Source organism: Helianthus annuus, chromosome 1, assembly GCF_002127325.2.
Source record: "Helianthus annuus cultivar XRQ/B chromosome 1, HanXRQr2.0-SUNRISE, whole genome shotgun sequence".
In the NCBI taxonomy this organism is placed as follows: domain Eukaryota; kingdom Viridiplantae; phylum Streptophyta; class Magnoliopsida; order Asterales; family Asteraceae; genus Helianthus; species Helianthus annuus.
In genome coordinates, this window is record NC_035433.2 from 22,379,531 (window position 1) to 22,391,564 (window position 12,034).

Sequence of the window (12,034 nt, forward strand, 5' to 3'; positions counted from 1 at the left end):
GATGTCTTTTGTTTTTCAGCACGAGGCACACACACAGCGCATTCAGGAGCTGGAGAGAGCTCAGCCGCGGCCGTGTCAGTGCCAGGGTCAGACCCACTCTCCTTTGCAGCCTTCTCGACCTGTACCCCCAGATTATGCTGCACGCCTCTTTGCACTAGAGCAGCAGGTTGCTTCTTTCATTCGTACTCAGAGAGCCATGGAGGAGGACTGGCTCCAGTTGCGTCGTTTGTTTTACACTCACTTTCCCCCTCCTCCACCGCCATCCGTATAGAGCTCATCAGTACCGTTTGAGTAGACGTTGGTGAGAAGACAGCGATTGCTTTTGATTGCACAGCATTTTTGGAGACTACTTTCTGATTATGACTTTTGTTGATTTTGTACATGGGATGTAGTGACACTGATTTGATATAGTTTTTGGACAGGGGTGATGTAGCCCCTAGTTGATTGATGATTGTATGACACTGTGATGTACTGATACACTTACTATGTGGTCTCGATATATGGCAATCGCAGTATTCTCATCATATTTGATGCTTGATTGATTATTTATGTTTTGATGACATGGGATGTTGTGTGAATGATATTTATGATAAGAGATGATATGTGAATGATATACTGATAACATGAGATGTTATGTACTATTACTATTATTATATACGCGCGTTTTATTATGGCCTGACCGACGTAAACACATCTTTAGAAGATGCCGCCGAGACGTCAAGAACCGCAAATGCCTACCAATCAGGCAGAACTCCAGCAGATCATTGCTGCTGCCATTGCACAATACGCCGCCTCTCAAGGAGGGATTAGTGGAAGCAACTCAGGCAACACTGGCAACAACAACAACCCACCTCATGGTAACACTAAGTCATTTAGACATACCATGATCTAATTGGATATCTATAGCAAAGATGCTAATGTCGTTCACATGTTATACTGTACGTGCAGGGTGCACCTACAAGCAGTTTCTAGACTACAAGCCGGTCAACTTTGATGGCACAGGAGGTGCTGTCGCCTTTGTTCGTTGGGCTGAGAAAACTGAATCTGTTCTTCGCATGAGTAAATGCGCACTAGATCAGCAAGTCACCTATATCTCTGGGCTATTCTTGGATGGAGCCCTATCTTGGTGGAATTTGCAAGTACAGACACTTGGCGAAGCTGCTGCCTACGCGCTAACCTGGACCGAACTGAAGGAGCTTATGCGCAAAAAGTACTGTTCCCGCGCTGAAATCCAAAGATTGGAAACAGAGTTCTGGCATTTAAAGATGGAAGGTCCAAAGATCGCAGAATACGTTCAGAGGTTTCATGACTTATCGCATGTGGTATGATGTGTGTAAAATGCAACATATAAATCACATCAATTAAGGCATAAAACTAACCCTTTTTAAGTACTAATGTTGGAAAAAGTGTGTTTTTGTCTTCCTTTTGTATTTTCAGGATGAAATGAGCTCAAATTCACAAAAGAAGCAAAAAGACAACTAATTCTAGCATAAATACAAGGAAAGGAATAAAAGAAGACTGCCCGGACCCTCAACGGCATCCTCCAAAGCAAAGAAGAGAAAACAGAAGCCTGAACACGCCCCGTGCTCAGCCAGCACGGGGCCGTGCCCAAGAAGCAGCATAAAAGACAAACTGATAGAAGCGTCCATTGCCAACCACGGGGCCGTGTCCAGCGAGCACGGGGGCGTGGTGAAAGTACAGCAGGCGCATTAATTGTAATTGCGAATTACAATTAATGAGGAGAGAGAGTGTCAGACGGGCACGGGGGCGTGTCCAGCGGACACGGGGCCGTGCCCAGCCTTCTGTTCAGCCTTTAAATAGGGGTGCTTGGTTTCATTCCATCTCATCCCTTGGCACACCACCTCTCTCACACTTCATCCACCACCCACCACCACCATAACACCATCATCCATTGTCCATCGTAGAGTGTGTGTGAGTCGTCTCGGGATCCAAGATTGATCGTAAGAGTTCTTGACAATCAAGGCCATGTTTGCCTAAGTCTCTTACATCACTTGGTGAAGACAAGTGTTTAGTATAATACTTTTTATTTTTAATCTTTTGCACTTTTTATTTGGTTTTGTATTAATGACTTTAATAACTAGTTGCTTATGTTGAAGGTGATCTTTCCTTATCGTTTGTCCGTGGTGTCTTGGCATTATTTTACTGTCTATATAAAATAAAAGATTTTCACCATTCATATCTCCACGGTCTATATGGAGGTATGTTGGCTACCTGGTCCGGGGTTAAGGGAACGGTTTGGTAAGGGTCTTGCCCTTGTTCAGCGTTTAGAGGTCCTGCAAGGGACCTGGGTCAAATTTAGTAGGATCTCCTTCAATGCCCATAGGTATTGGATGGCGGGGATCCAAACTCTTTGACCCCTTCATAAGTTAACTACTATTAATATTATAACCCGGCTATTTAGGACTGTATCCCTGCTGACTCAGACTACTTAGTCGAGGGTAACATCACCGCCAAAAGCGGGGCCTACCATAATTTGCATTAATAACTTAATTCATTATCTTCCAATAATCCGACCCTTTAGGATTGTATCCTTGCTGACTCAAACTACTGGGTTGAGGGTAACGTCGCCTTCAAAAGAGGGGCCTACTACAATAACTAAGATAATCTCTTAAACAAGTGCAAAAGTGCGAAAATAATCAAAGGTTATACTAATACACGAGTCGGATCCAAGTGATTCATCTTGTCTATCTGTTTTTATTTTTATTTTATTTTTCAGCATTTAGTTAGTTTTTATTTTCTTAGTTTAAAAACATTTTTCTCACTTTTTGATTTGATTAGACGTTGAGGATAAACCAGTATTAAAAGCTCTTGTGTCCTTGGACGACCTCGGTATTTTACCAACACTATACTACGTCCACGATGGGCGCACTTGCCCATATGTGTGTTTAGTGTTAGTAAATATCGTGTTTTATAAATTTAAAACTTGGCTAAAGGTGTAAAAAGGGCTTAATTATATATCTAAACTATATACACACCAACACACATCAAGTTTTTGGCACCGCTGCCGGGGACACAAGGATTTTAAGAAAGTTAGGAATCAACAGCCTAATCATATTTTTATTTTTCTTTTTAAATTTTAGGATTTTTCTTAGTTTTTCAGCTTCTGCAGAGCTCAGCACGGGCCGTGCCCGCTGAAGACGCCCCCGTGCTCAATCATTGGAACTGGCAATCCTGTTTTAAGTCAGACAGTAAGCTGAACACGGGGCCGTGTCCACTCAACACGCCCCCGTGCCCAAGATTCTCTTACTGAAAACAGAACCGTTAGATCCCGGCGGTTGGTAATTTCTGACACAAACATGAGTGATAGTAATTCTTTTTACTTTCGGAACTCTTATGGTACGTGGTGTCGATTATGTGGAGGCGAACATGAAGAATTAAAATGTTATTTTCTAAATTATAGGCCCCACTATATAGACCCACCGATTCCTTATAACCTTAAGAGGGGCGAAAGTAAAAATAAGCACTATCTCTCCCTCGAATGCGCCCAGCCAGATATTCTAGGGGAAATCCTCCTTGACGAGTTATTTCAACTAGAAGAACTAGTTCTAAATTGGTCAAAGGAACTTAGGAAGGATTTTATTGATCCGCCCCAAGACGATGACCATGAGGAAATGTTGGAACCGCATTCCGACAACCTCGTTGCTCCCGAAAATACCTTCATACCTAGAAAAGACTTGGACGATAGTCGTCCCTATGCCGTTGTGCGGTGAAGGACTCTCCATCAACTTCGTTCGATGCATACATAGACCTGAGCGATTCGGCATACACCTTCTTTAACGAGAGCCCGGGAAAGGGTTGGACTTGTCCACCTAGAATGAAAATAGGAATTACCCTCACTGATAACCTCTTGCGTTCTCGCCTTAGTATAGGACAATTAAGGTATCTTAGGCACTTTGGGGTTGTTCCAACAAATCAAGAACCACCCGATATAAATAAAATCTTTAGGAGCAACAAAACTCCATAAAACAGCCTGCCGACACGGGGCCGTGTCCGGTAAACACGACCCCGTGCCCACCCAGAAGATTCTCTGCTGATTTTGTCAGAATACGGACAAAATGTGTCAGGATTTTCTCTGCACACGGGGCCGTGCCCAGCGGACACGGGGCCGTGTCCAACGTGCTGTCGTTTTCTTTAAATGCAGCCTGAATCCTGCTCATTTTTGACCACTTCACTAGACAGAGATTCCTGGGATCTTCACATATACCATCCTAGGTAAGTGCTAAAAGAAGGTTCCCAAGGACCATCTTGTCCTTTCCACTTTTGTTCATTTCTCCTTCTTTCAAAATTTTTCAAACATCTCCTCCATGGAAGCTTGGAAACCCCATGATTCCAACCTTCTATGAAAAGTTTGTAAGATTATTTGCTATGGATTCTTGTTTAAAGTTGATTTTATAACTTTGTTTTGAATTATCTAAGCTTAAACCACAGTTAAAAGATGTGAAAATAATTTAAAACCCAAGAATCCTTAGCCAAAAATCCTGCAGACAACAGAACACGGGCCGTGCTCAGTGAACACGGCGCCGTGTTCGAGGTGCTGTTTTGCAAAAAATTCAGTTATTTTCGGTTTCTTCCACAGAAAATGGCCAGCAGAACTAACAGATCATCTTCAAGAAATAACCGAAATGGGAGAAGGTCGTCCACAGCAGAAGACTCCCTAGTAAACTACGTTTACGCCTTAAGGGAAGCCATAGACGAGATGACGGGAGTAGAAGAAGCGCTAGTGGACCGTATTAATCATCTGACGGTGGGGTTGGAAGGCTGTCTGCGAGAAGTGAACCTCTTGCACCAGAGGTTAAACCTTCTCGCCTCCCCGCCTTTGGTTCCCATAATAACCCAAAGAGCGTGGAATGTAGTACCCGAGGTTATCATTCCGGCCGAATGGTATGCCATGCACCAAGGGCCTCAGCAAAGGGTGGTGCAAGGAGTCCCGGTGAATGTTCCTCCTCAAGCCACTGAAGAGAATGAAGCTGCTTTCTTCCTCCCAAGGGAGATAGAAGAGTGGCTTTGAACAATAACCGAGGAGCCATCGGCTAAAGGGTCTTACTACATCGGGAAGCTATTCCCGAAATTTTCCTAAATAAGTAGAACCTTTATGATAACCTCATGTATCCCCCTAGTTATTTAGATTAACTATATGTAATTCTCTATGTTTGCAATGATATGATGGTTTCTAAGATTGATGGTTATTGATGAATAAAACACACTCATGGTGGTAATGGATGAAAAAGGGAACGAGAAAAATGGCCCCATGCACAAAGAACAGAGCAACCCGACACGAATCTCCATCACAGAAGGCTCAACACGGGCCGTGCCCAACCAACACGGCCCCGTGCTGAACCACCTGCAGAAAAACGCCCAGTTCAGGTAACTGGACACGGGCCGTGTTCAACGGACACGCCCCCACGTCCAGGCTTCTGTCTCATTTCTTTAATTTCTGTTACTGGCACCTGACCACGGGGCCGTGCCCGGTCACCACGGGGCCGTGTCCAGGCTGCCAGTAACATAAATCTTTGCTTTTTAACACCACACCACACATCCAATCAACCTAAAAATTTATTTTTGGGACACATTGAGGACAATGTGTAATTTAAGTGTGGGGGGGGGGGGGGAAGCTAACACTTTGAAATTTTGCAAGTCCTAACAACAAGCCTTACACAAAACTCTATTGGAACCGCTAAACACCCAAATTTTTTTTTCAAAAATCCTTTCATTTTTACTTGTCTAAAGTTTAAGTTAGGAATCACAAGATCAATAAGGTTATATTTTTATAAAATTTACAACCGAAAGCGTCGTGATACAAGAACCAACATAAGAAAATTACGAAACGGCATAACAAGTCTAGTTAAAATTTAATTATATATACTTGATCACATTAAAAACCCATTCCCACAAAAGTGAGTTTTGAGCCTTTATTGAGCATACAAATTTACATCTTTAGACTAAATGCTCATTTTTCGTTTCTTGTGTGAATAGCCGCTTGGTTCTTACAACTTTAGAACTTGCCACGACGATTCATTCCCGGTCCTTACCAACTTAAACCCAAGTAAGTAAATGATGGAGGCATTAGGACTAACCATTTTTCTTTCTACACCATTATTTTTCAATTTTTTTACCACCTACCCAAAATCCCCCTAGTTAACCCCTTTGAGCCTAAACCTTTCATTTCATTACCCTAAAAAAAACCCTTTTTACCCACCAAAAACCTTTTTATTTTTCACCCCTTATTTTAGTAACAAAGCTCGGTTTTTCGCAAGCTCGTTCTTTTACGTGACTAAATATATATATATATATATATATATATATATATATATATATATATATATATATATGATGAAGTTAAAAACAAACAAAGTTATACAAACAAAAGCTTGTTTGGAGGAATACTTCAAAATAAAAAGTCACTAAAAAATTTATTTTCGAAAACCTACGCTTTTTACGCTTTTCGCCCTTTTACTAACCACTAACCCAACCACCCACCTTTAGCCCAAGCCTAACCCTTCACCCAAAAAGTCCTCTTGATATTTACAAAGGTAAAAAGTTAAAAAGGAGGAGGATTGATTGCTTGGCAAGCCTATGGAAGGTGTGAGTTCCATGCCGCTCTCGAGTGATTCACTAAAAATACACCTACGGCCGAGTGTTGAGTGATTTATCCCGTGAGGTATGTGAACTTGTATATAAATAGAATTTTAAAAAAGGCATATTATGCCCAAATAAGTAATTTATCCTATGAGACGTTCTCAATAAATCATAACGAATAAAATTGTGAATAAATAAAAATAAAACCTAAAAAGATCTTGGATTCCCGACACTCTATGACAAGCCAAAAACTTTCTCTTCTACCTATTCCATTTGGGAGTGTAAGCCACATTTTAAAGAGTTTTGCTTGAGGACAAGCAAAAATTCAAGTGTGGGGGTATTTGATGTGTGTAAAATGCAACATATAAATCACATCAATTAAGGCATAAAACTAACCCTTTTTAAGTACTAATGTTGGAAAAAGAGTGTTTTTGTCTTCCTTTTGTATTTTCAGGATGAAATGAGCTCAAATTCACAAAAGAAGCAAAAAGACAACTAATTCTAGCATAAATACAAGGAAAGGAATAAAAGAAGACTGCCCGGACCCTCAACGGCATCCTCCAAAGCAAAGAAGAGAAAACAGAAGCCTGAACACGCCCCGTGCTCAGCCAGCACGGGGCCGTGCCCAAGAAGCAGCATAAAAGACAAACTGATAGAAGCTTCCATTGCCCACCACGGGGCCGTGTCCAGCGAGCACGGGGGTGTGGTGAAAGTACAGCAGGCGCATTAATTGTAATTGCGAATTACAATTAATCAGGAGAGAGAGTGTCAGACGGGCACGGGGGCGTGTCCAGCGGACACGGGGCCGTGCCCAGCCTTCTGTTCAGCCTATAAATAGGGGTGCTTGGTTTCATTCCATCTCATCCCTTGGCACACCACCTCTCTCACACTTCATCCACCACCCACCACCACCATAACACCATCATCCACCACCATCATCCATTGTCCATCGTAGAGTGTGTGTGAGTCGTCTCGGGATCCAAGATTGATCGTAAGAGTTCTTGACAATCAAGGCCATGTTTGCCTAAGTCTCTTACATCACTTGGTGAAGACAAGTGTTTAGTATAATACTTTTTATTTTTAATCTTTTACACTTTTTATTTGGTTTTGTATTAATGACTTTAATAACTAGTTGCTTATATTGAAGGTGATCTTTCCTTGTCGTTTGTCCGTGGTGTCTTGGCATTATTTTACTGTCTATATAAAATAAAAGATTTTCACCATTCATATCTCCACGGTCTATATGGAGGTATGTTGGCTACCTGGTCGGGGGTTAAGGGAACGGTTTGGTAAGGGTCTTGCCCTTGTTCAGCGTTTAGAGGTCCTGCAAGGGACCTGGGTCAAATTTAGTAGGATCTCCTTCAATGCCCATAGGTATTGGATGGCGGGGATCCAAACTCTTTGACCCCCTCATAAGTTAACTACTATTAATATTATAACCCGGCTATTTAGGACTGTATCCCTGCTGACTCAGACTACTTAGTCGAGGGTAACGTCACCGCCAAAAGCGGGGCCTACCATAATTTGCATTAATAACTTAATTCATTATCTTCCAATAATCCGACCCTTTAGGATTGTATCCTTGCTGACTCAAACTACTGGGTTGAGGGTAACGTCGCCTTCAAAAGAGGGGCCTACTACAATAACTAAGATAATCTCTTAAACAAGTGCAAAAGTGCGAAAATAATCAAAGGTTATACTAATACACGAGTCGGATCCAAGTGATTCATCTTGTCTATCTGTTTTTATTTTTATTTTATTTTTCAGCATTTAGTTAGTTTTTATTTTCTTAGTTTAAAAACATTTTTCTTACTTTTTGATTTGATTAGACGTTGAGGATAAACCGGTATTAAAAGCTCTTGTGTCCTTGGACGACCTCGGTATCTTACCAACACTATACTACGTCCACGATGGGTGCACTTGCCCATATGTGTGTTTAGTGTTAGTAAATATCGTGTTTTATAAATTTAAAACTTGGCTAAAGGTGTAAAACGGGCTTAATTATATATCTAAACTATATACACACCAACACACATCATGGTACCCTACATGGTCACTCTGGAGTTCAAAAGGATTGAACGTTTTATTTGGGATTAGCTCCTCAAATCATAAGCATGGTGACCTCCTCCAAGCCTGCGACTATTACTGAGGCGATTGATTTGAGCGTGGCTCTCACAGAGGAAGCTATTCACCTGAACAAGTTTGATGAAGCGGAGCCAAAGAAGAAAGAGACTCATGTGGAGTCATCAGGAGGTAACAAACGGAAGTTCTCAAACTTCAAGCAAGGCACTAGCGGTGTGGTTAAGAAAGGGGAATCAAGCACGTCAGCTCAGGTTACAGCTGGTAGTGGGAAGAAAGGAAAAGGATACATGGGCGCCCAGCCCAAGTGTAATACCTGCCAGCGCCACCATTCTGGCCGTTGTGGTTTGAAAGTTTGTGAAGCTTGTGGAAAGACTGGCCACTTGAAGGATTCTTGTTGGGCCATAGCTGGCCAGAGAGGCCAGGGAGGATTCGGAAACAGAAACACCAACCGGGGCGGAAATGGAAATCACCCACAAGGGAATAATGGAGGTGATGGGAATAGAGTCAACAATGCTAATCAAGCGGGCGCTGTGAACCGTAACCAGAGGAACAATCAAGTTGGAAATGGTGGTGGAAATGGGCAAAGGCCCGGATGCTTCAACTGTGGTGATCTTGGGCATTACAAGAGGAACTGCCTAGAGTTAAACCAAGCACGTGGAAGAGTGTTTAACATTGAAGCGAGGGAGGCGCGCCAGGATCCCAATGTTGTCACTGGTACGTTCCCTGTAAACTAACACTATGCATCCGTTTTATTTGATACTGGCGCCGATTATAGCTTCGTGTCGTTAGAGTTTAAGAATATGCTTGGTTTAGCCGCTAGTAAATTAGATATTCCGTACTCAATCGAGTTGGCTAATGGAAGGTTGGTAGAAGCCAATGAAGTTATCAGAGGTTGTGTGATCGAATTGGGAGAGCGTGAGTTTGCTCTGGATCTACTACCAGTCCAGTTGGGAAGCTTCGACGTGGTAGTAGGAATGGATTGGTTATCAAGCAACAAGGTTGAAATAGTTTGTCACGAAAAGGTCGTTCGTATCCCAACCGAAGATGGTGAGACCATTGTGGTTCACGGAGAGAAGCGTGATACGCCGTTAAGGATTATCAGCTGCCTCAAAGCGCGAAAATGTTTACAGAAGGGATGTGCTGCCTTTCTGGCACACATTGTAGATAAGAAAGCTGAAGAACCGAAGATCGAAGACATCCCTGTCATGAGGGAATATCCAGAAGTCTTCCCAGAGGACTTGCCTGGATTGCCGCCTCAGAGGCAAGTGGAGTTTCGCATCGATTTAGTTCCAGGCGCCGCACCTGTGGCTAAGGCACCTTACAGACTTGCCCCTTCTGAGATGCAAGAACTGTCGACACAACTTCAGGAGTTGTTAGACAAGGGATTTATCCAACCAAGCTTCTCGCCTTGGGGAGCTCCGCTTTTTGTTTGTCAAGAAGAAGGACGGTAGTTTCCGTATGTGTATCGACTACCGGGAGTTGAACAAGCTAACGATCAAGAATAAATACCCTCTGCCAAGGATTGATGATCTGTTTGACCAACTGCAAGGTTCAAGCTTTTATTCAAAGATCGATCTTCGATCTGGATACCATCAGTTAAGGATACAAGAGGAAAGTATCTCGAAGACAGCCTTCAGAACTCGTTATGGGCACTACGAGTTTCTAGTTATGCCGTTTGGGTTGACAAACGCACCTGCAGTGTTCATGGATTTGATGAATCGAGTTTGCAAGCCGTATTTGGATAAGTTCGTGATTGTGTTCATCGATGATATCTTGATTTATTCAAAGACAAAGGCCGAGCACGAACAACATTTAAGAGCCATTTTGGAGCTGCTGAAGAAGGAACAGCTGTATGCCAAGTTCTCTAAGTGCGAGTTTTGGCTACGAGAAGTACAATTCCTTGGGCACGTGGTAAATGGAGATGGAATCCACGTGGATCCCACCAAGATCGAAGCGATCAAGAATTGGGAAACGCCAAAGACGCCAACCGAGATTCGGCAATTCTTGGGTTTGGCTGGCTACTATCGGAGATTCATTGAGGATTTTTCAAAGATCGCTCAACCATTGACGCTCCTCACGCATAAGGATAAGAAGTTTGATTGGGGAATCAAACAGGAAGAAGCGTTCCAGATATTGAAAGATAAGTTCTGCAATGCGCCAATCTTAGCACCACCGGAAGGTACGGATGATTTTGTGGTATACTGCGATGCCTCACGTCAAGGATTGGGTTGCGTGTTGATGCAACGCCAAAAGGTTATTGCTTACGCGTCACGCCAGCTGAAGGTACATGAAAAGAACTATACCACTCACGATTTGGAACTAGGCGCAGTGATTTTTGCTTTAAAGATCTGGAGACACTACCTTTATGGTACGAAGTGTACAATTTTCACAGATCACAAGAGTCTACAACATATATTCAACCGGAAGGAGTTGAATATGAGGCAAAGACGATGGGTAAAGTTGTTGAACGACTACGACTGCGAGATTAAGTATCATCCAGGGAAGGCGAATGTGGTCGCCGATGCCCTAAGTCGAAAGGAGAGGATCAAGCCCATAAGGGTTAGGGCTTTAGAGATGATTATTCAGACCGATCTTTCCTTGCGCATTCGTGCCGCGCGGAAAGAAGCTCTCAAGGAAAGAAACCTTGAAGAAGAATATCTCCGTGGGATGGAGAAGTTATTGGTACCAAACGGGGAAGGAACGTTATGTTTTGAGAAAAGGATTTGGGTTCCTTTGTTTGGAGGTTTAAGAAAGGTTATTTTCGATGAAGCTCACAAGTCGCGGTACTCTATCCACCCTGGAGCGGATAAGATGTACCAGGATCTTAAGGATTATTATTGGTGGCCTAGGATGAAAGGCGATGTGGCCGTCTATGTGAGCAAATGTTTAACGTGCGCTAAGGTCAAAGCGGAATACCAGAAGCCTTCAGGACTTCTGCAACAACCGGAAATTCCCAAGTGGAAGTGGGAACAAATCTCCATGGATTTTGTTACGAAGTTGCCAAGAACGCCAAAAGGCCATGACACTATTTGGGTAATAGTGGATCGATTGACGAAGTCAGCACACTTTTTACCTATCAGAGAGAAGGATAATACGAGCAAGTTGGCCGAAATTTACATGAGAGAGATTGTTACATGCCATGGAGTACCTCTCTCAATCATCTCTGATAGAGACGGAAGGTTCGTATCAAGGATTTGGCAATCCTTCCAAGAAGCTTTTGGCTCGCAATTGAATATGAGCACCGCGTTTCACCCGCAGACCGACGGTCAAAGTGAGCGAACGATACAGACTTTGGAAGACATGCTGAGAGCGTGTGTTATGGATTTGGGCGGTAGCTGGGATAAGCATTTGCCTT